The 24,611-nt window shown below is 38.4% G+C and overlaps 1 long non-coding RNA gene across 1 annotated transcript in view; it reads right to left on the reverse strand.

The window, feature by feature from the left end:
- LOC122183287 overlaps positions 1-17,953 on the reverse strand; it is a 78,775-nt gene extending 60,822 nt beyond the window's left edge. Inside the window, exons 1-2 of the long non-coding RNA XR_006180197.1 lie at positions 17,896-17,953; positions 6,677-6,732 (exon numbers count right to left, since the gene is read on the reverse strand). This is a non-coding gene — a long non-coding RNA (uncharacterized LOC122183287). The remainder of the gene's footprint in view (positions 1-6,676; positions 6,733-17,895) is intronic.
- Between the last annotated feature and the right edge of the window lie 6,658 nt (positions 17,954-24,611).

A 24,611-nucleotide genomic window follows, 5' to 3' on the forward strand; every position in this document is an offset into this window, starting at 1 on the left:
CATACACATATAAGTTAAAAGACTGCCATTTAAAAACAAACAAAGTGATAACAGTAGGCATTAACAGATTCTGTTAAAAAACAAAAGAACAGAACAGAAAACCACAGTTTTCTCCGTCTCGCAGTCTCAGGTTGGCATATGCTCAGAACTATGATCTCCCTGGTTCTCTTTCGCTTCCTGACCTGCTTTCATGACTTGGGTCACTGCAAGGCCTTGAAAACTGTCCAATTTCTGCATTGTTTCAGTAAAAAGTTACACCCTGCTGTGACATTGCTACTCACTCCACATAAATCAACCAAAGGCATTCTTTGACAGAAGCTCAGATCATCTTGTCTTCAACAATAATTTTTATAAGCACTACCTGTACCTGTGGGCAAGTGAATGAATATGGCTGTACTCAGATGCCCTATTTATTGCTTACTGTAATATGCCTAGAGAACATGAGTTTACTGCACTTCATGCTTCCTTATCCTCAGTGTATAAAAGGATGAACTTTCTACATCTGACACACAAATGCTCCGCCAGAAAGAAAAATTTGCAGTGGCGGGCCAAATACCTTTGCCAAGGATAAATAAATGTGTTGGTTATGCTCCTGCCACATCTGAGAGTTGCTGGAAAAGACATCACTTCTACTTGTTTCACTCCTTTTTGTTAAATCTCTGTAGCCTCCCTCAGCGCCCTTCCTCATCTCTGAAATATTGGCAGGTACAAAAAGTTAAATAGTTATCCTTTGTTGTATTTTTTGTTGTTTTTTTTTTTGTTTTGTTTTGTTTCCTGAAGCTTTTGATAGTTTTGTGGTCAACAGTCAGCACGGCAAGCCTTTGGAAAGCTACACTACTGTCTCACAAGTAACAAACACAGGTCTTTACCTTGGCTACATTTTTCTTTGATGCACAGCTTACACTTTCACTTTAAGATCATATGGATTTGAAGGAAGAAACACAGATTATTCATCATTTCCAAGTTGGTAGGATGTGCTGTGAATACTGAATTCACTACTAGGGGTAGCCACCACTGCCACATGGGGCAAAACTGGAAACCACTTACCTACTTTGGACAGTACTGAAATTGGAAAGTGCTATCCATACTAATGTGAGTAATGCTTTTCCATATTTAAAGCACTGCACGTGTGTTTCATGAGCACATTATTAGTAGTTACAGAAATGACGTGGGACTACAGGACACTTTACAGCCACAGTGCACTTCGTATCAAACACACGGACAGACAAAAGTAGTTCCTGATTTAAACAGCTAAAGTATTTTCCTCAGCCAAAAAGGGATCCATGAATCGGATGGGGTTGCACTGAAAATACTTGTGTCACAACACAGCAGATACAAACATATGTTGTTTGTCTGCAGCTAATTTATACTTTCGCTTCTGTAATGTTCTTTGTTCCCACTGGGGTAGGAGCAGCAGGGGAAAAGTTAAATCATAATCACATGAGTAAATTATCAGTGACACCTAAAGGAAGTTGCAAACTGCCTTATCATCGCAATTAGAATGAGAACTCAGCTGGTTTATGTCTGTATTAGTCAAGCGGTACCAATCAGTAAATTATTACAGAGGCAAACACCATAAATCTTCATTGACTATTGACAATGAGGAATTTCCTTTGACTACCTCTAATTGGCTTACCTTGGACTTTGCACACCCTCGTGACAGGAAGCACAGCACTGCAACAGCTGCGATGCACATCCTGTGCTTGCCTCCTTCCTGCTCTTTGGAAATCCATCACCCTGTTGGTACCTCTTTTAATGTTCACATCCAGATAAAACCCAAAGTATGTACAAAAGATTAATAGTAATTCTTTCCAAGTAATGCCTAACACCTTTGGAGTGCTGATCGATATAGCTTATCCACAGAGACTGAAAAGCAATGTTCTAATATGTTACAGTAAGACAGTAAAACACTACTAAATCCAGGTTCAGTTGCCTGCCATTCAAAAAACACACAGCATGTGATAAGTAGAACAACTACCCAGATTTAACTCGGATTAACACCAGCTCTTAGTGCATTTTTAGCAACATTCAGTGGTAAAGTCTCTGCCGGGAATTTGTTCAGACTTCTCAGAATAGTTTTGGGTAGCATCAAATTATAGGTCTTAAAGTGATCTACCCTATATTGTCATATCAGAAGATTTACTAGATGTATAGTGTTGAAGTGGTAGTATTTTACTCACAAAGCAGCTGATAATATAACATTTTTTTTTTTTAAAAAAAAAAAAGGACATACAACTCATAGGGTTAGGCTTGTTTACCAAATATGCATTTTCAAAGGCCCTTACTAGGGACAAGTAATTCCCAACACTCCTACTATAGCCTGATACATAATGTATAAGGATATAGAAAATGTGTATTCATGAGACTTGTTTGGCTTTTGTCAAAAAGGAACTGTGAAAAATTATGATGGAACAATTTTCATTTCTGACACATTGTTTTTATAGTTCATTCATGACTGGGAATTGAGGGGTTTAGAATCTTGCCGGCTGCAGATGTCACTGAGAGGAGAGGAGATACAGAGCTTCTTATTTGCTGCTTTGTTGCTGACAGTGACAGGAGACCTAAAGGAAATACTTCTCTTGACATTAAACATGATGAGTAAATCCCTAGGCTACTCTTCGACTTCACTGCATTAGAAAAGCCATGGAGAGAGGCATTTGGGAGCACACAAAAACAAGTATGTTTTATAACCAGAACTGGCCTGTGGCAAGAAACTTTGAGTTTCAATACAAGACCCTGGGACTGTTTATAATAATAAAAAATGAAAATCCAGGTAAAATTTCATAAATCTTAGTAAACCTGGCAGAAAAAAGAAATATTTTGCTTTTGGATAAAACTTATGTTTAATTGCTTTCAATGTGCACAGTGACTCTTCTGACTATATTTCACAGATTCCATCATTCAGAGATTTTGTTTTCTGAGGTTGTTAACTGCCAGGGTGACAAATTCAGTGCCAATTAGGGGAGCCGGAATCTTTAAAAACACACCGATTCCTTCACTATAGGAATAAAAAAAAAACCAACAAACAGAGACCCCATTTAAATTCACAGCTGTACTTAGTTGGCAGGTAACTCCATTAACTTTGATCACTCTGTGGGGATAAAAGTTCTGGAGAATGGCAACAGCATAGGAAACCTTTCAGGTTTTCTTTCTGCCTGAGCCATACCTGCACGGAGAGGATGCCTTCTACCACTGGATTTACAGAGACTGAAGTAACCAGGCACAACACATTTGCCTAGAAGTGTAAATATCCATCCCTTCAATTCTAAATTAATAGCATAGCTCTGATATTTGTTACTGTAATTATTTTCCTTACTCCATCCATTCAGATTTCACCCTCAAGCCCTAGTGTCACAGGAAGCTCCCACGAGGCACAGACCAGCCATTCGTGTTTATGTAGAGCAACCAGCTCAAAGAGCTGAGCCATCCTCTGTGGAACACCAGTAAGAACCCATCTTCAATCTTCTATTTTGTCCCCACTAGTATTGTTTGCCACTTGATTTATTTATTTTTTTCTCAGGTTAGATATTAGGAAAAAATTCTTGGTGGTCAGGCATTGGTACAGGCTGCCCAGGGAGGTGGTAGAGTCACCATCCCTAGAGGTGTTCAAGAAATGTGGAGATGTGACACTGAGGGACGTCGTTTAGTGGGCACAGTGGGGATGGGTTGATGGTTGGACTGCAGGATCTTAGTGGTCTTCCCAACTTTAATGATTTTATGATTCCCCTCTTTGTATCGATGCCATTGAAGAAGGTACGGATTTGATGCCCAAACCTTTCTTCCAAGAGCTCTGCAACTGCACTCCCTTGATGCAGTCAGTTCTCCCTGGCTCACACCCTCAGCTATCTCTTCTCAATTTCCCAATTCATTAGCTTAAGTTCAACTTTTGCTGCATACCAAATGAGCTGGATCCAAATTTTATATCTACAAAACAGGAACCTTAACTAAGAGATCAGATGTCTAGCCTAGATTGTGTTTTATTGCTTTTTATACCACTCTGCTTTATCTCCAGTTTTCCACTAATTACAGTTTCTTCGGTGTTTGCTCTTTAACAACATATAGTTGGCCAATCTCTCTAATATGGCATATTTAATTCCCCAGCTTATTTTATATCACATATGGCAATATCCTTATCTTCATACACATCACTGCTGAATCCCTTACTTTCCTCTCCCATACTGTCTATTAGCCTCTCTTCTGAAAACCCAGAAAACTCAGTTTGCTTTGCTTTGCTTTCTTCTTTGCCTGCCTCTTGCCAAAGTAAATCCATACCTGATTGCAGCTGGGAGAAAATACATTTCAGGATTCAGTTATTTATAGCGATAAAGAAATGTCTTATAAACACCTTTCTAGAATCAAAAAGCTACACCTGCTATGATATTCTCCGTTAAAATGTGTATCTGAAAGAGGGATACACATATTTGTTTACCTTGTGTTTCCTTAAATGTTATCTCTCATTTAAAGTTGAGAGGTTCATAAAGAAGGACAGACTTTTCTTATACTGCTCATGGCTGAGGGGGGTCTTCTTATCTCAGAATTTTTTAAATGGGAAAGAGACATAGCAATGCAAAAACTTTGAGACAGATTACTGTGCCACTTCCCTCCCCATCTGCTGCTTCAGGCACTGAGACATTTATATAGAAAGAATCAAAACTAAAAATATTAGGTTTCAAGAGAGCAATAACAAAGCATAAGAACTATTCTATAATAGGCATGGTTCGTGAGGCATAGAGATATTGACTCTTAATTAAATGGAAATCTAGAGAATCAAAGACACCTTAATTAAAAATTCAGTGTAAATACTGCAATTACTAACCCTCACAAGAAATAGGCAACAAACTAAGATGTTATATATCTGCTTGCTAAATGCCTAGATCCAGTCCTTCTTTACAAGGCCAAGCTCAGCAGCTTACAGAGAATTATGTGGAAACATTTTGGTCTTCATCATTGAGACATTCTTTAATCTTTCAGGAATTAATTTTTAAATGAAAAACTACAAAACATTTTTAAAGCTTTGCTTTTTTAGACAGAGAGAAAAAGTAATCAGTATTCTATTGCCCTTTTCCATGTTCTTGGCTCATATTTTCAATTTATGTGGATAATTAATACACGATCATTTAATTTCTTTAAATTTTAATACAAGTCTTTAAAATGAGCTTGCCCAATGACCACTACGTTTCACAGGCTCTAAGCTTTGCTGCTTCACTTTCTGCAATCAATTTCTGACTCTCATCTCTACAGAGAGATTGTTATCAAATTTAAAGGCTGTTCCTTTTTAATTTTAAAGATTTCAGAGGCCTACATCATTTGCTGATGCTACAGATGCAGCCTTCAGTGTGGAAATCCAGAAGCATCCAGATTGCTTGTCCTTATCTAAAATAACTTATTTTATCTATCTCATCAATTGATTTGATTTCCAGTTAGAATCAGAGTAGATTTTTAAGAGAGTGCTCTGGCAAATTTCAGAGATTTCATTGATCATATCAAAGTTCCATAAAACATAAACTTGGAATTACTGTTCTTTCATTGGCTGTGATGGAGCAAAAGGAAACTCCAGGAGTTCACATTCTGGCAAAGGAAACTCCAACCACTGCTTTTACAAATACATCTGAATTGCTTCAAAAAATTCTAATATCATTATATATGTGTTTATATATACATACACTTATTTTTCAAGTCTTTACGTTACTAATCGCCAAAGTAATACATCATTAATGAAGGGATGCAAATATAATTTTAAAGCATTGAGCACTTTCGTTCTAGAACAAAAAGTGCATTAGGGAACAGGGAGTTACATAAAAGCAGCATAAAGCTATTACCACACTTTCTATCATCACTCTCAGCTGTCTCTGATATTCTGTGACATCTGTGATGTAGCCTGGAAAAATTCCCCATGTCCCTTTTTAACTTGATGGTTTTTTTTTCAGTGAAAATTATTAAGTAGGAAAAAAATCCAGAAACAAACCTGACACAATATTAATTGAAGCCTAGTGATTTATGTTGGTTTTCTTTTCATCCAGAAGAATTCAATACCATTCTGAATCTTTTATGATGCCTGTTATAGCCTTTACACCTGATTTAGTTTGCATACTATCCTCTGAATTATCCCAAATGCAGATGTATTTATTTTTAAAGATTTTTTTTTTTTGTATGTAAGCATTCTATTGAATTATATTTGCAGAAGTATACAGTGACAACTTGTGCTGTTATGGAATTCAGACAGATTAATTTTTATCTGTCCACATGATCGTTATAGGGAGAAGTACAAAGCATCTTCTCCTTTTCTCTCATTTAAGAAAACTATGGAGACATACAAACTATTTCAGTCCAGCAGACCAAGGCTGGAAAATCATACTTGGAGATAAGACCAAGGGCAGAAAAGTCTCTGTAGACAATGCGACAGTAGATGTGTTCTTACACCTGACTTGGAGGAATGTTACATCTGTTCCACAATGTTTGCACTATAGTTCTGAAACATCCCTCCCAAAGCCCAGTAAGTAGATGTTTATGCATAACTGTTTTCTTTGTCAGAGACTATTAAAAAAAAAAAAAAAGAGAGAGAGAGTGAGAGAGAGGCTCTGTGAAACAAAGACTGAAACTGCCCATCCTCTCTTGATTGGTACTTCACCTTCAAATTTTCAGTTTCTTCATACGCTATAGAAACATACGGATTTACCTCATTGTCTCGTGCAAGGTTCTGGAATGGTTACATCAGCTCTCAGAAAAAAATACCTGTAAATGAGATGGACATAACATTAATCAGACCCACGTGCTTAACTTTTATTGTGTTTGAGATAAAAATTACCAAGTTCTATCTTCATGTAGGCTAAAAAATCTGACATTAATTTAACCATGGGATTACAAAACCAGCCCTAACACAGTGCTAACAATACGTATCAGTATTAAGTGCTAGTATAACAATAATCAGTCTTCTCAGGATAAGCTGCTTGAAATAAGACAAAAGTTCAAATTAGTCCATAATGTGCTAGTTTATCAATTACCTTGTCCAAATTACGTATTGGTTTTATCTATTTTTAAACTGATTGGTGAATGTTACAGGATGTAGAAATGCTGTTCCCAAATGAACAAGCAGCCCTCAGGATGTCTCAAAGCAGTAACAGTTTGGTTCATGTCCACACACTTGACGACAAGACCTGAAAAGGCACAAGCCCACACGGTACTACCTCCCCCAAAAATAAAGAGAAACGGTGTGAAAGGCTGCCACACAGTTCAGCAGCAAGAAGTTCAAAATACTGTGCTTTGACAGCTGCACAAACCCACAAGGAGGAACACGCAGTTGCACGGCAGTGCTTCAGCACAGCACCCAGTTACAGCACATCTCCAGACACACATGAACACAACTGCGATGCTGCTGTTGAGGCCTAAGAAGCAGGAGCAGATGTAATCCCAGCGTTGTTCCTGCCCAGCACTTGCAATGATCAGTTTGGGGCTTCACCAACTACATGCAAGAAATACAATGAGTATCAGTTACAATTTTTTTTTAAAAAGTGATGCAAGTATTTATTACTATTCAAATCAGAAATTAGTGTTAAGACTATTTCTCACAGTAGATTGAATTGCTGCTGTAAAATGTGGAAAAGAAAGCAAAGCCCATTATTGCTACACTTCAAAACACAGCAGTTTTTTGAAACGATAGACTTTTGACAACACAACTGGCATTTCAGACATTTAATGCAGAGTGCAAGAGAAAAAGTCAGGGTAACAGAAGGCCCAGTTCGTCGAGAAACACCAGAAAATTTTAATGGTTTCACAAAAAGCAGTTTCTCAATTCATGTGTGTAAACACAGGTAGTGCACTGCAATGCAAAGTTAGAATAATGCTCTCTATGCTAAACAAAAACTTACTGCTCTTCCCCCCACAGAAAGGATTATAATCAAAAGATAATCAGATAATGAGACTATGAAATAAGATGCTTCTTCCATCTATAATGAGGAGAAACAGCTGGAGAAAGAAAACAGGAAGCAGAAATTATAAAGCATCCAAAGCTCCTTTTGTTCATTTTGTAAACTCTCTAGGTTCTTTCAAGCTATCTTTGTCTACATTAATTCAAATAATGTAAGTATATCTGCTATCACCAGTCACAAATTGCAACCAACAATGCACAGTTTTGGTGGTTCAGATGTTGAGCATTCCTCTGAATTATATTTCAAGGGTACAGGGTTCAACAATTAAATTTATGGTTGTTGTTTTTTTTCCATGTCCACATTTTGCTCCTGCAACCCTTTCCATAAAACAGAAAAACACAGTGCACCACACAACCTCTGAACTTTCTAGTATTCCTGGTAGCAAAGGTGAGCAGATATCTCAGTAGCCTTCATGCACGTAATGAAGATGGAAGACCTGCAGCCCAACCCACACAGTGGGTGCTGGCACGCACTTGCTTAGCTCCCACAAATGTTTTCATATGTACCCAGCGGCAGACTGAGAGGGAAAAAGGAAAAATAACTAATAATAATTCAGATTTTCAAATACAAATGCAAACCAATTGAGATAAAAGGAACCATCTCCACGTTGTTTTCCGCATCAAAATAATATATTTTCACATTATGCCTCCAAACTACACACAGTTGGTGTGCAAAATATACTGAATACAAGCTTGGAACATGTAGATTGCAATAAAAACCATCTTAGGTGTAAATTAGCTCAATATTTATCTCATCTAATATGCAAATTAAGACAATGTATTCTCATTAGCATCAGCTCAGTTTCCTTTAAGCTAAGCTAAATCTCCAGCCAGTGCAGGAAAGAAGAAGTCTATCTGTAGTTCTCTTTTAAGCTAATGAGGGTGTGATTAGCCTCCCGCTTTGTTATGAAGTGGCACGTTCAGGAGAACTTACCCCAGATAAAAAACAGCATGAACCTACACAACCCAAAAGCAGGCAGGCTTAGTGTGGGGCTATATAATGCATTAATAAAACACACACCAAGACGGTAAATTCCAGATAGCTTCTGAAATTGAAATGTGCAATAAAATGAAAAAGCATTTTCTCCAGGCACCCGTTTAACAGGAACGGATATGACATAAACCTACTGACAATCTGGAAAGCAGCAAGAGAATTTTCAGGAGATAGTACATCTTATAAGCTCTGAAATATATCACTACTGCAAACTAGTGCATCTGCTCAGTGGAATCTGTGTTAGCATCAACTTGGCTTAGAAGCATTTAGTTTTCTGTTTAGGTTGGAAAAAAACAACAAAACAAAAAAACGAAGTTGTACTTCTAATGGATGGTGCTGCCCCCCCGGCCCCAAAAGATTAATGTGATCACTGTTGCTCTGCTAAGGAGGACAACATAATGTTATTTATTAAACCAGTTTTAATCCATCCTTGTCTATACCAATCGCTTTTGATTAGCAGTTTGAATTCCTGCACACACTACCTGCTCTCAGCTCAAGCAATGAGCTATGTGGCTTCCAGCAGCCTTAGGGGACTGCAAGGTAGAAAATGTTGCAATTCAGGATTGTTCTTAATTTCCATATGTTGCTAAGCACTTCAGCTGTCACCAGCACGGTGAATTGAGAGCTTCCAAGTAAAAATATGCAGGGAAAGCAGAGGTCAGATTATAAAATAAAGGGAAGAAAGTTGCTCACTAAAGTGAACGGAACCCAGAGAAAATCCCTGTCTCCGCCTCTACGTTGGCTGCACCAAACCCAACAGCAGCTGGGCCCATAGCAGCAGTAAGTGGTACAGTTACAGGGCTGTGCAGGGACAGAAAGCAGGGCTTCTGCTGCTGTGTGAGGAAAGGGAAAGCCTTGTTAACAGCTTCACGTGCTACTTGTGGTAGGTAACACAGCAGAGCTATAGCAGCTTGGCTAAGGGCTGATCCCAGGGCTCAGTGTAAGGACAGAACACAGTGACTAATGCATCCAGTGTCAGATATGGATCTACCATTCTGGTGAGCTGTGCAGTACTGTAACTCTCTGCATCTCTCTTTATATTTCCTATGTAATACCTAACAATTGGCCATGGCACTAATGGACCCGATCAGCTCCAGCTCCCACCGCAAGGTCTCAGGGTGCTTTGGAGCCACCGGCTGCACCCAGCAGCCAACCATGCTTCATCTACCAATGGAGAGCAACCATGAAGAAACAAGGACACCCAAAGCTCTTGCAGGGCTGTGAAGCTAAGCACCAGCACTCACTCCTGCTTAAGACATTGTGAGAAATGCAGAGTGCCAGACAGAGCAAGGACTAAGAAAAAGCCAGCACAGCTTTAAAGCCAACACAGAGTACTAGCATTTTAAAAACCTGACAGTGTTTTTATGGCTTATAAGTCCATTTTGTTTTATTTTCCTTCATCCTATTTGTGACAGACTCATGTACTCCTACTAAAAATTCTTTTCAACTCCAATGTTTTCCCTCTGCAGTATAATCCTGGGAGAAAAAAAAAATCACTGTTCACATTACTGAAAAGACATCTCGTTTGTTTTATAGTCTCCTGCACCTGGGAAAAAAAGTAACAATTGAGCAATATGACATTTTGGGAAGAAAATGAAGGCAATCTCTAAATGAGATTTGAGCTCTTAGGCAGCTTTATCATGCTCTGGTACATAGCTGGATCAGTCTCACTTCCAATTCAAAGCTTGGGCCACTGCCAATTAACACAAGGTAACATACTGCTTTTTCCAGGTAACTTGAAGATATGCACAGGTCCTGACCCTCCATGTTAAGCTTTTAAGTAGAAACCTTCGGATAGATCTGTCTGTTTCAATTCACTCCCTCCAAGTCCTCCTTTCACCCCGCACCTTCCCATCCTTCAAGCAGACAGTCCCTTGCCACTGTCCCCACCATCCTGCCACAAATGCTTTGTCAGGCACCTTGCTCAGGTTTGGGATGATGGCAGGTTCCTCTCTGATCAGGAGAAAGCTATCTTTACGTCTTTGCTCCAGAGAAATAAAACATTCTCCTGTGAAAACATCACCTCGCTTTAAGCATCTGGAAACTCATCAAAATTTAAGCCCCTGAAGATGGAGCCTACTATTTAGCTGGGATATTGCTTTCACGTAAGAGCTATCCATTACAAGATCCTAGCCTTGAAAACACAGATGAGCTGACCACAGAAAGCCAGCTCTGCTTAACTGCTGGAAGACAAAACCCAGCCACGCTCACACCAGCGCACAGAGTTGCTGCAGTGCCAGCTGTTGTCTAAATAACGAGTTTGGAAGCTACAGGAGCATATGTTTTGGTGTCCTGAGACTAAAGGCAACACAGTGAAAAACTGAACCATTAAGTTCCTCAGTTCAGCTCAGGTCAAACAAAAATTGGATACCTTGAGGTAGCTGAAAATTTTGAAAGATTTTTTTGTTCTGATGTCAAAGAAAGAGCGGGAAATTTGTCTTTGTCACAAAGCCACACATCTATTTTCTCACATTTTCATAGCATCCAATTGTATGTGATTTGTGAACTCTACAGAAGGTAATATCCCAGTACAAATGGTACTTATATTTGAAGAAAAGGATCTCAAAGCAGAAATTAACTGGGGGTATACATATGAAAACCCCAGTGTTGTTCTCCTCTCTTACACAGTGCATAATAGCTAGACAGCAATAGCAAGGAACATTAGAAAGAACATTTATGTCACTTACATCCACCTGTAGCATGAAGTTCTACAAGACTAAGCAACAAGACAGAAGGAGGTGCAAAACTTCTAGAAAGTTTAGATACAAATCCTAATTAGATAACCCCATCCCATTAGTCTCTGCTGTGCTGAATTCAAACAGCTGTACCAAACCCTGATGCTCCTGAAGCTCTGTGAAGGCTGTGCTGGACATTTGGCGCTGACTTCAGTGGGTGCAAGACTTAACTCTGGAATTTTGCCATCCCTTCAAAGTGTGTATTTCCAGAACAACATCTAATTGACTTCAGAGGTAAAGTTTTTCTAAATATTACAATCATCACCGCTGAGTAGCAGCAGGCAAGTAGGAAGATTAAATTCACATAAAACAAGGGTGGGTTTTTTTTGACAGACTTGATGGGAATCAGCAGCTGATATGCATATTACACCATGTATTCTAGCATTAAGGAAGCCCAAGTCAACAAGCATTTGTATGCAAACGATCATACTTGTTGGTTTATAATAATGACAAGTAAATAATGAGACCTTCCTTTTCCCGCTCTTATAAAAAACACGTGCATCTCAGAAGACAATCTTTCTCCCTAATTCTTATTTTTAGTATGACTAGAGTAATAGCTTGAAAGAAATAGACTAGTCAAGCTATTTTCCTTTAAACAAGATTTCCCTGTATAATTAACAGAACAATCTCCTATGCCCAGACATCACCCTATTAAATGTGACATGAAATGTAACCAATAAATAATTAAGCATCTGATTAGTTATAAATAAAAGATCAACAATATAACACTGTAAGAACCACACTCAATCAATTGTCAATATTACCTAGCAATTACTGAAAACTTAGGATGTTAAGAAATTAAACCAGAAGGTAAGGAGAAGAAAGATCTCTTTGGAAAGGGTATGACTAAGGAATTTCTTCTACTTTGTGCAATCTGTGTATCGTACCCCATATAGTCCATTTCTATATAAGCATTTGTTCCTCGAATGATTACACACTGCACATTAAGAATAACATGATGTGTCAAGTTATTACCATCTCTAAAATCCCCACTCAAAGAATGTTCTTTAGTCAACATTTCAGTACGCAGAAACATTTTTCAATAATGCAAGTGGTTCATTTCTTATTAATTGTCCCTGTCACAATAATACCAACGGCACCGACAGGTTTTCCTGAGTAAACACTCCTTGACAGACAGGCTGGAGATAGTTTAAATACTCCCTCACTATCAGTCACAAAAGGCATTTCCCATAAAAGAGCTGCAAGCCACTGCTTAGGACGTGTTTCTAGGAATTCACACTAGCAAAGTGCAGTACCAAAGGTTTACTTCAATGAGGCAGAGCACACGGATAAATCTTCACCAGTGAGTGCGCACATGACAGGTAATGCATTGTAGCACACACAAGCAGCCAACTTGCATGCTGTCAGTCTGGAAAGGGAGTTCCAGCATCTGCCAGCTCAGAGCGCGGTCATCTACAAGGTGTTGGTGAAAACAAATATACCAACGTTTGCATTTTGTACTGAAAGAAAACTAAAGAACCAACAAATTAAGTAGTTGCATAATACACTTTTTTTAACATACAAAATAGCTCCATCAAAAACACACCTATAACTTTTATGATTACATATCTTACTTTAAGGAATCCTAAACCAAACAAGACTGAATCTGCTTATGCTATATTGATACAAAATTCCCCTCTTCCCCTCCCAACAAACACACATATGGTTATCATTCTCTATCCTTCCATACCTCTACAGCCAAAGTTAAAATAAAGAAAGAAAAAAGAAAAAAAAAAAACCTATAGCCTGAAGTTGTGCAGTTGTTAAAAGATGCAAAATACCACACACAGAGTCAAGCATTCTGATAATTTAGCAGGTGGCTTGCCACGTTCCGCATCTAAAATGCATGGCTTAAGAAAAGATAGAAGCCACAAGAGTTTTGTACTATATAGTCTACATGCATGTGACTTGAATGTTAATATTATTTCCATATAAACAATCTCAGTTATTTTCGGGAAGCTAGAGATTTTTTTCTTTCAATAGTTGAAGCGAATGCAGAACATCAACCGTAATTATACATGCACATTAATGGACACTATGTACTAATAAACTACAACATAACTGAAGTTATTTCAGCTGCATCTGATGCAAAATAATCTGCATGGCACATAATTATCTAAATCACATTATCAAAATCAACGCAGAAGGAATAGTAACTTTTAGACAAAATAAATATGCACACACCACACACAGTGTAGCTCATTATTCTTTCGTCTGAGGGCATGACCTAATTAATTCAGTTTTAATGACAGAAAATATTTCCTATAAGAAAAACCATCTTTGCATAATTAGATGTTGTTAGAATTTGTATTTCTTCTAGATGACACAAATATGAAGGCAGCTGGAGTTTCAATGCTGCCATGAACAGTCAACATCCACTCTACTGACTAAATGGTTTTGACTTAATTTTATTTATTGATCCTGGTATGCAAAGGTTACGATGCTATGTACAGCTCATGTAAAATACAGTCTTCCTTAGTGCTATTTCTGCACACAACTGTGAAGCAGAACTAATACATTTGAGTGATAAATACATCAAAGGGAGCATGTCTAAAGCAATAAGCATCTCCTGTGGTGGTGATGTTTATGCACTACAGGAGACATTCTGCTGAGTACGGATGTCCCTTTGATGCAGTTATCATTATTATAATGAAAGCATTAGTTGATTTTATTGCCTTTTAAACACCGCTGTTGTCCACCATAGTGCCATTAAATGAAGCTGTGTTCATTAATAAAGTGAATGGAGGGGCTTTCATTTAGCTCTGGATCAGTTTGTTGGTAGAACAGCCATCACCACATTATTTCCTTGTAGCTACTTTGTTTTAAGGTTAGCACTGGGTTCAACACATTTGTATTTATACGGAGCTTCATGTAAATCTTAATTTAGAACACTGATCATGAAAGTTCCTGTAATTCTGGAAGGTTCACAGAGCTGGATTCATCAGTTTGTGCAGAACCTCACTCTGGATTCAAACATTTCTCTCTCTGAAAAAAGTTCCCATAAAGTTTCCACTTCTGTTTGTTAAAACTCACCATAAATACAAGTCTAGTAACAGGCTTCTGATTAACGAGAGATAAACACTGAATGCTGCAGAATAGCCTTACCACAATAATGTATGCAGTAAGTGTGCATCCCCAAAGAGGCATGCTCACACATAACATTTTGTGATCAAGTACTTATCAGACTTCTGAAATTCCAGTACTGTGTTGATAATCAGGACTTCAGGAATAACACTTCCAGCTTTGGAGGAAGGAAATTCAGATCTAGCACAGCATGCTTTTTTTTCAGTGGATCCCTGATTTTATTAAGTGTACAAAACCTGAGGGTAGCATGAGCAACCTCCTAATTCTGGGATGAACAACATCATCTCCTATCCTGAAGGACCCTGGTAGACATCAGAACCACAATTTTTCATTCAGCAGCTGAACATCTATCTATGAAAGTTGAAGAACCAAAGACAGGATGAAGCAGTGCTTGTCCTGAGCTGGTGGTTGCAACAGTTCCCTTCCAAGCTAGAGGATGGACCAGAAACCTCCAGAGGAACTTCAGGCAAGAAAAGATGTAAGAGCATAATGAAGGAAATTTGCCTAGGGGATGCCTGGAGCATGTTCCAAAAAAAGCTTATATAACCATTTATTTATTGGAGAGGTCAACTTTGTAGAGGTGACTGTAATTTCAATACATCACTACAGAGATAAATGCAATAGAGATAGCATGAAACATTTTTGGCAAAAACAGTGCTATGCATCACAGAAGTTTGGAAATTACTTTTGCTGGGTCAGAAGTAAACCAGCATTATAATACCTACAGTTGGAAATCGGTAATCGACTGCAGCATGGACATAAACTTAATTCACTACCATTGTGAAGTTCCAAATACTTAATAACACAAAGCAGAGCATCTGAAAACAATATGTAAAACTCTTTTTTCCCCTGAATTATAAACACCCAACAGGCAATATAATCAAACATCCTAATGTACATGTCAAAGTAAATTTTATAAGCACATTTTGTGAAATAAATTTATTTAGGATAGTAATATAAATAACACCGTATTTACAGTAAGATAACTGAAAAAGGTACAAAGAATTCTAAATATTTTTAGATTAGATACTCTATATTAAAGAATCCTGAGGGAAGATTAATGCACTCCAGGTGATATCCCTGCAAGCCTTTCTTCAAGACATCCTATAGCGTACTCTTTTTGTGTGTTCTGAGAAGTTAATCAGGGGGTTATTACCATCAATTACTGCTGCTCCAGACGGGTAGTTTTCAAGTAAAGTTTGCCAGAAACTCTCTAGGCAGCTTCTAACTGCTCTGGAAATGGGAGGAGTGCTAGAAACACATCAAGTGCCAACATCACATGCTCTCTTGATGCGTGCTTTAAACAAACATCATCATCTGATATTTGCCAGGAAATCTTAGGTCAGTTATGGTGCATCAATCTAGTGCCTAAAAACACCTCTGTTTTGCATTAAGCTATTTTTTTATGAACATGGAAAATGTCTCATGAAACATATGGGAATTTGAAAACTCTGCTTTATTTATAAAACTAGCCAAATAGTAACTCAGCTATTGATTTTCCCTTTTAAGAAAAAAAAAAAAAAAAAGCTACCAACTATTTCCAACTATTTGCAATTGTCTTTGATTTGTGTCCTGCAGATGAAGGAAGCATTACAGGAAACTACACTAAGCCATGGAACCAGTGAAACACTGCCAGAGGCACTGGCTATTCACTGAATGAAAACACAGAGTTAGAAAAGGAAAATGTCAGTGGTAAATTAAGCTGCAAATTAAAGTCAAATAGGGCAAGGTCAGCAATGCAGAAGCAAGCAGGTGTTCACTACACGCAAGACAGATCATATTAAATGTAAGAAAAAAAACAAATTTGTAAGACTATTATTTTGGTAAGGTTCCAGGTTCGCCCAGGTTTTGCAGATCAGCCTTAGAGTGCTCTCAGGTTAAAGGAGGCAGTTAGATGAATAGGTGGAAGAGAAGTATTTGGTCCTAATGATCCCCGTAAAAAAGTACGCTGCAGCGCTATCCATCACGCCCAGACTGCTGAGCCAACACGTGGGGAATTCTCACTCAGCGCAGGGCAGGACCCCGCTATTGCTCAGGAACAACCTGCAGGCACGGTGCCAGCCGCAGCGCCAAGCAGCGCAGGGAGACAGCAGTGTGCTGGGCACGCCAAGCCACCAGGGCGTCTCTCACACTTCCCTCTGGGACATCATCCAAGTTATTTAAAGACCTGACAGAAGAACGGGGCAGTTCAGCCTGTGTGTGATATGCTATATGCCTACCCGCATTGCTCGATGCCATGGGGAAAAAAAAAAGAAGTGTAAACTGAAGGAATGTGAATTTTCCTCTTTAGTATTTCAGCTGCTTGCTGGGTTTTACATACAGCCCAAAGAAGAATATCTTGGGTAAACTCAGTTGAGAACTCTCTAGAAAAGGAATTCTATCAATTCCATCAATCCTCATTGCTTTAGATAAAAAGTTTCAGAGGAATATTCTGGTTTCAATTACATTTCTACCAAAACCGGTTTTCTGCTGCATACTGTCTGGCTAAATGCATATATAAATAGAACATCCCAGGTCACTGCCTGTAAGTGTGACACCTCCACAGTCTTACAGCCTGCACAACAACTGCACGGGGAGCAGTGGGCTTGTGCACCGCCGCACGCACAAACCCCCGCAGGATGTGGTTGCACAATTGGAGGAGGCTTGCTGGATCCTTTGTTGTGGTTGTTTTAATACATTAATCTTCTCCAGCCAACTGTGTCTTGCATTATCAATCTTTCATTAACATAACCCCTTCTTTCTGAATATTTTTTTTAATACAAGGATTAGTGCAGCTGTGTCTCATCAGACCTCTTGTGTCTTTTTCTGGGACTTTCTAAGGGACCCTGATTAAAGACTGTCTCAGCTGCTGTTCTCTTCTGCATTTTTCCTTCCATGTTGTCACTGCATATTAAGAATCTTATTGTTCCCTTTTGTAATTATGTTAGCACTTGGGCACTTCAAAGAAGAAAAGCATTCTTCGCTGAACGCTTTCTTTCCCTTCTTCTCCCCCTACTCAGCCACGTTTTAACTGAAAACCATTTGAAAACACAGCCGCATGATTCAGAAAGCCTCACCACAGAATGTGGTTCTGGTTTCTCTGTTAACATATGTTGATCTCATTGTTTTCATAGATTAATCTTCTCTAATTGAGTTGTACAACTACAAAACCAACATACCTTTTGCTGTGGTGCCTTTTATGTCTTTAGATGCAAGGGCGCGTAAGCTTTTAATTCTGAAAAAAATTGTAAGATAAAACATTATAGTTTCCTCTGATGAATAGAACCATTGGCCCAGTAGATGAAACACAACTTGATGAGAAGCTGTCTTATGAGGTCTGAATTTTTTTCCTTTCCTATTGCAGTATTATTTTTAAATTAAGTGTTGACTTCGAGTGTTCACCTGCTAACTAAAATTATCTAATAACAGGAAGGTACTGAATGTACATTAGACTCTTTAAAACCTATTAACTTTCTGGATTTCTTTTTTTAAATTGCTTCTTTCATAATGAAGTGCTCCTCCAAATTGAGCAATTTTATGCACTGAAGTTTTTAAAGGCCGCAGAAGCACTGCAGTTTAGGGGTCTTTTTCATTACTATCTGCAGACCATCTGAATAGTACTTCAGGGCTAAACAAAACGTCCATTTTTTGTAAGTAACTATTAGCAGAATGTGGATATTTTAGCTCAATGTCATCACAATTATAGCAAAGAAAATTGGAAGATATATTTGTAATACAAACTGCTAACTACTTTCAGCTGGCAACACTATGTCCTTGCATAAAAATTATGCTATTATATTCTATGACTGTGCATGAAATGTATAGATCACAGCCATTATAATTGGAAAAAAGCAGGAAGAAAATACACAAATCATTTGAGTTGCCACAGAATATACTCCTAACAGTATATCTCTCTATACCTCTACAACAAGGTAGAATGCAAAGTTAGCTTTAACCTTTGCAGGTATTTCCCTTTGTCTGACCTCTCTCCGAAATAACAGATGTTTCCTAGAAAGGCATTTTAACAGGAAAAACCTACAAACAAGCAGTTGTATAAAGAGGGCTAAAAACAGAGCTCGAACACATTTGTGTCAGTGAGCATTCGATGGTACATCTGGTCCTAGGCAGAAACACAAATTCCACAGAATTCTATCCAGGAGTTTTAACAATTAAGTAGGATCAGATTTTGAACTGAAGGCAATAAGCAGATTTTCAACTTTTCTAACGTGCTCACAGTATAATATCATACTGGTTACTTTCTTCCAACATTATGGCTAGATTATATGCCCAAACATGAGAAATATCTAAATGAATTTTATATAAAGATGTGTACAGCCTTAGGAATAACATTAAGCTTCTCCAAACAAATTATCTGCTCTTTCAAAGTACACCAGAAATGTCTCTAAAAGAATGTGGCAACTATTTTGAGAAAAATTATGATTTATGCATTTGTTCTTTTCTTATCAGGTTAAGAAAATATCCAATGTGAGGGCTGCTCCAAAAATAATGCCTCCTATTTCATTATGTTGGTCCACAAAATCAGAGGCAGATGTCGGTGGTATGGCAGTAGAGGTTGAACATTCCCCCCAGTACTCCGTTATATTTTGTTGCCATGTGACAGATGGCAGCAGAGGGGCAGTCTGACGGAATGGCATCTGATATGGAAGTGTGTATAAAGCAAAAATGTGGAACTGAATTCTTCTATGTGGAAAAAATGGCACCCATTGACATTCACCAACACTTCCTGAACATATATGGAGACCAAATCATGGTGGTGAGCACAGTGAAGTGATGGGTGGTGCATTTCGGTAGTGGCAACAGTGGGTCACCTCCACTGATGCAGATTTTTATGAGCAGGGCATGCAGGCTCTCGTTCATCACTGGCAAAAATGCTTAACTAATGGTAATAATTATGTTGAAAAACTGCTTTGTAGCTGAGGATTTGGTCTATCAAATAGTGTTATTGTGCTCTTTGTATCTGTTGCAGTTTCCATGGAAACAAATAGGATGCATTAATTTCAGAGCAACCTACACATATAAAATTTGCTTTGAAGATTTCTTCTTTTTACACGTCAAAGAAAAAAGACACCGGAAAACAGCTTTATTCACTTCCATCTCCTATATTCTGCCTTAGTTAGTACTCTCTTCTTTATATTTCCCTCCATTTTCCACTGAATAATTATTTTATGGACCACCTATTGCCCCTGATGTCAGAGGGAGTTTTTTGCACAAACTAAAGACAATGTATGGCTCTTCATATCTAGTTATTTTTTCCAACTGCCTAAGAAGCTATTTTGTAGACTTTCTTATAAATTCATGGGGGAAAAAAAAAAACACCTGAAATTTACTATCTTGTCTTCAGATACCTATGAAATGTATGATAGTTCTACAATTCATAAAGTAAAATAAGGATGATTTACAGCATTCTGCAACAACTGATGACAACCAAGGACATTCTCAACACACTGTTCTTGTACAATAGGCCATAAAAAATGCTGCAAGTCATCATTTACTATCCTACCTTTCTGGTCCTTCCAGGAAAGGAATTGAGCCACCCCAGCATCCCTATGGTTGTGAGAGCTGTCCCTGGGTAGGAGGAGATGGGTTTTAATCTCAGCAGCTATTAGTTTTCCTGCATCTCACAGCTTAAAAACCAGCACATTTTTCACAAGTCAAATATTTACCTCCTGCTCACTTTGTGCTTTTAAATACTATCACAGCTTGGCTAAAGTTGCAACTACAGCTGCAAGCTTTGCCCAAGATTACCCAAGAAACAATTCAGAACCTAAATATTGTTGTCCCATTGTCAATGGTAAATTCAGATTCACTGCCAGGTTCAAGGAAAGAGGCCCTATTAGGAGAAGGAACTGCTTAATAGTCCAATATACTCCCAGACATATCACAGGGGAGTTTAAAATTATTACATCTACTGCCTTTTCAAAACTGTATTTCTTTCTTGACATTACAATGAAACGTCTACTATTTTACTGAGAAAATCACTTCTATGAGGGCACGCAAACCAGTGGACTGCAATTATTTATGTTTTATGAGATCCAAACTATCATAATAGGTCATGTTCAGATTATTTGTATGATTGGGAGAATAAACTCTCTTTTTGTGTTTCTGTGATATTACCTCCAGAGTGAGGCATGTCATTGCTACTGCCTTCCTGGCATTTCTCCACCTTATGCCTCATAGTGCAGAGACTAATCCAGCCAGACACCAGATTCTGTGTCACAGAATCACAGAATTTGCAGGCGTTGGAACAGCTCAACCCCTGCTAAAGCAGTTCCCTATAGTAGGTTACAATGCAAAGCAATGAAGCAGCTTTTTTACCACTGCTCTCCACATAGCTCTCAGCCTGTCCAGGTCTCACCAAATAGCAGCACAGATTTTTGGGGGTTCATCCACTCCCCCCAGCTATGCATCCCCTCAATACAGTGTTCCCATGGCATCTGGAGGAGCAATCAGTCCTACATTAAGATAAACCATCTTTCACTGTCTGTTCACTACATATACTACCTACTTACTGTACTGTGTTAGATCTGGGCTCTGCAGGGACCAGCTGACATTTGTAACATCACCATTTCTAAGATTCTTCTTTTCCTCTCCACAGTGTTCCCCTCATAGCTATTTCTTATTCTTTTAGGAAGTTTTACTTAATCTTAGACAAACTAAAAAATCATCACAACTGATAGCGAAAACCAATGGCAAATGTGTGCCTCAAGAACTCAATTCACCACATGATCTCAAGACGGTTGAATTTTCAGCAAATAAAATAATGCAGTAACTCTGCAGACAAGCCTTCACATGTACAGGGACAGTGGCAGGCACAGTAATAGAGAAGTTGGAGTCACCCCCGAGGAGTTAGATCACTCTTTCCTCACGCTTGTTCATGGACGATCCCCTAGAATTTATCTTAACTGAGATTACCACAATAGCATGCTACCCATTGTATGAAAGGACTTTTCACTCTTGTCACTACAAGACCAGAAGCCCTGAATTACCATATTCTTGTTTTAACTCTGTTATATTTCAGCTACTTAAGATTTCTCCTCTATTTCTCAATTTGTGAAATAAAATAAATAAAATGCAATGCCTTCATTTAGAGTACTCTGAGAAGTTAAGCAAAGTAAGGGTTAAACAGCTAATATTTTACTGAGCTTTGAAAACAATGTCTGATGATCTAATGCTCTCTTTTCTCGACAGATGGCTTAAAAGAAATCTGGGAAGCCTTACCCATGGAAAAAATTACTAGCCTTAAGAACAATTCATATAACAGATATCTGAACACATGGCTGCCTTTCAACACTTATGCTTAAACTAGGAACAAGATTCAAAAGCCAACATCCTCTATAAACTTTTCTCTTTGCAAAGATCCCACGTTACATCTCTTTTCTCTCTATCCTCAAGTGCAACCTTGCCATACTATTTCCTGAGCTCTTACTGAAGTTACTACAGAGAAACCAATATCTACATTATTTAAAATTACTATGCAGTATTTTAACATATTTTATAAAGATAAAAGCTCACTAATGTGAACAAATAGTCTCAAAATACTAGGATTATTATGATTGACAGAATATATTTTTTTTTTCAATAACTACTTGGTCAAAAAAAAAAAGACTTCATCTCAATTCAATGTTCTCAAAAAAATTAAATTAAAATTAAAAAAACCAAACCTTTGCAATGCCTTGAAACTAGCATTTATTCAAAATGAAATTCAAGTACATATATATATATATTTTTACTGTTTATATTGCAACAAAGAGAAAAGAAAGATTTTCATTTAATCTGCTTGATTCAGTGCTGAACGAAATCCTTTTTCCAATTTCTCAGAACTGCAAAACAAGAACAATGGGAGTTTGTCTAATGATAAAGCATTTGGACAGGTATTTTCAGTGATCCAAGCCTTATCCTCTTACTGCCTTGCTCTTAATTTATCCCAGTCATTGTCATTGCCCTGTGCCTAGAACCCATACACGGTGCAATCTTTCTACTTCACCTCATGTCCCATATCTCTATCGATACATCTGTCCCTTTAAAATGGCACTTACAAAACCATCCTATTTGCTGTCAGTAAGACTGACTGATACTTTTTCCTAACTGATCTGCTGATCTTTGATGGCCATATGAGTGGAAACCATCTTCTTCAAGTCATCAGAAGATGCACACGGTGACAATCGTTGTAAACAGCAATCAGGATCTTAAGGAAAGGCAAGAATATCTAAAGACAGTAAATACTGATAGAGGTCAGGGCTGTGCCAGAGGCAATCAGCTGTTATAACCGAAGTTCGTTCCAGCTCCTGACACCTCCAGCAAGTCCCTGTACATGTCCATCTGTACTTTCAGCTCTGAGGCCTTCTGGTGCCACAGGCTCTTTTTCCAGCCTTGACAAATTCCTGAAGCCCCCAGGAGGTGCAGCAGCCTCTTTTAGCCATGACCTCTGGAGCATTCTGAAACTCACCTGGCCTCTGTACACTCACTTGCAACAATAGTGAAGGATGTGGTCTATGTTGACCTCAGGAAAGGCACAGCCTATCCAAGTGAGAGCACCCAATTCCTACTGGGTGGCCTCCACATCTGCTTGCCACACAGTCTAAAACCCAACATCATCACAGTCAGATTAGGACAGATACCCAGATGTATTCCCCACATCTTCTGCTAATTCACTCCCCGTCACAATTAGGATAAACTTGGTGTGCTTGTTTGTAGTTTCTCTTCTGCTGATCTCATTTTCGTGTTTTTGCTTTAAACTAGTGCTATCATTTGGAATTAGACCAAATCCTGATTTGTTAAAGACTACCCAAAGTGGGCTGTAGCTGTGTACATCACCACGACTTGAAAGGCAGAGCACTCTGGGGGTATATCACTTGTGCTGACTATTGAGTCTTGTCAGCTAAATACTTACAAGAAAGATAAAAATCTTCAGTTTCCTTTAGGAAACAGAATAGTAAGGCACAAGATACAGGAACTCCATGAGAGCTTATGTATGTGTCTGCCTGAAAATGAACAAAATGATGATAAAATACCTTCAGTGGCTGCTTTACTCCCCCTAGAGCCCTTTCTGATATGCGAGAGAAACAGGAGATTCCTTTTCAAAACAGTGTTTGCTAGTAAGGTTAATAATAAACCCTGTAGGCAGGTGCTGATTATAATAATAAATGACACAAAATGGTGCATATAGTATAGAGGAGACCTGTCAGTATTTTTTTATTGGAAATACTGTTCCTTCTTTCTATGTTCTAAAGTAAAAGCAATTCCCATTGCCCAGGAGTAAAAACTATCTTCTTACTGCATTAGCTTTCCTTTATCTCTGCTTATTCCCTTCCTTTCCTCCCTCCCTCTCTCCCTGCAGCATATCAGTACGCATTGCCACCTTCTTTTCCACACCCTAAATTCCCAAAAGTTTGGTCTGAGCCTAATTTATTTTAATTCCCAGGCATCACTCTCAGCAAGCAGATAACAAGCCAAGGGAGTTACTGCACAGAAGCTGAAGGACAGCAAAACCCCCATCAAGCCACACTGTACACAGAGCACTGAATGACAGTTAAATATGCACTGTAAATTGACTTTTTGCCTTCTGCTACCCTTGCTCAGTACAATAAAAATCTTCAAGGAGTGGAGGGACCAGAAATACTTTGTTTCCTATGTTCTGGGACATTCTTACTAAAAGCTATCTAGGAAACATTTATCTATGATAACCAGTAGCATTAATGAAGCATTGGCTGCCATGCCCTTCCCTTGTCTTATTCAAAGTCCTGCAGAGGCAGTAGAAGATCCATACGTCTTCCCTCTTTACAAATTCTCTAACAGAAAAAATAATTGTTTCTTCTAACAACTCAACCTGCCACATCATCACCAGCCTTTGACGGAAAAGCAGCATAAACACTGC

The sequence above is a fragment of the Lagopus leucura genome, unplaced genomic scaffold, assembly GCF_019238085.1.
Source record: "Lagopus leucura isolate 7727_CA_CO unplaced genomic scaffold, USGS_WTPT01 Super-Scaffold_100017, whole genome shotgun sequence".
In the NCBI taxonomy this organism is placed as follows: domain Eukaryota; kingdom Metazoa; phylum Chordata; class Aves; order Galliformes; family Phasianidae; genus Lagopus; species Lagopus leucura.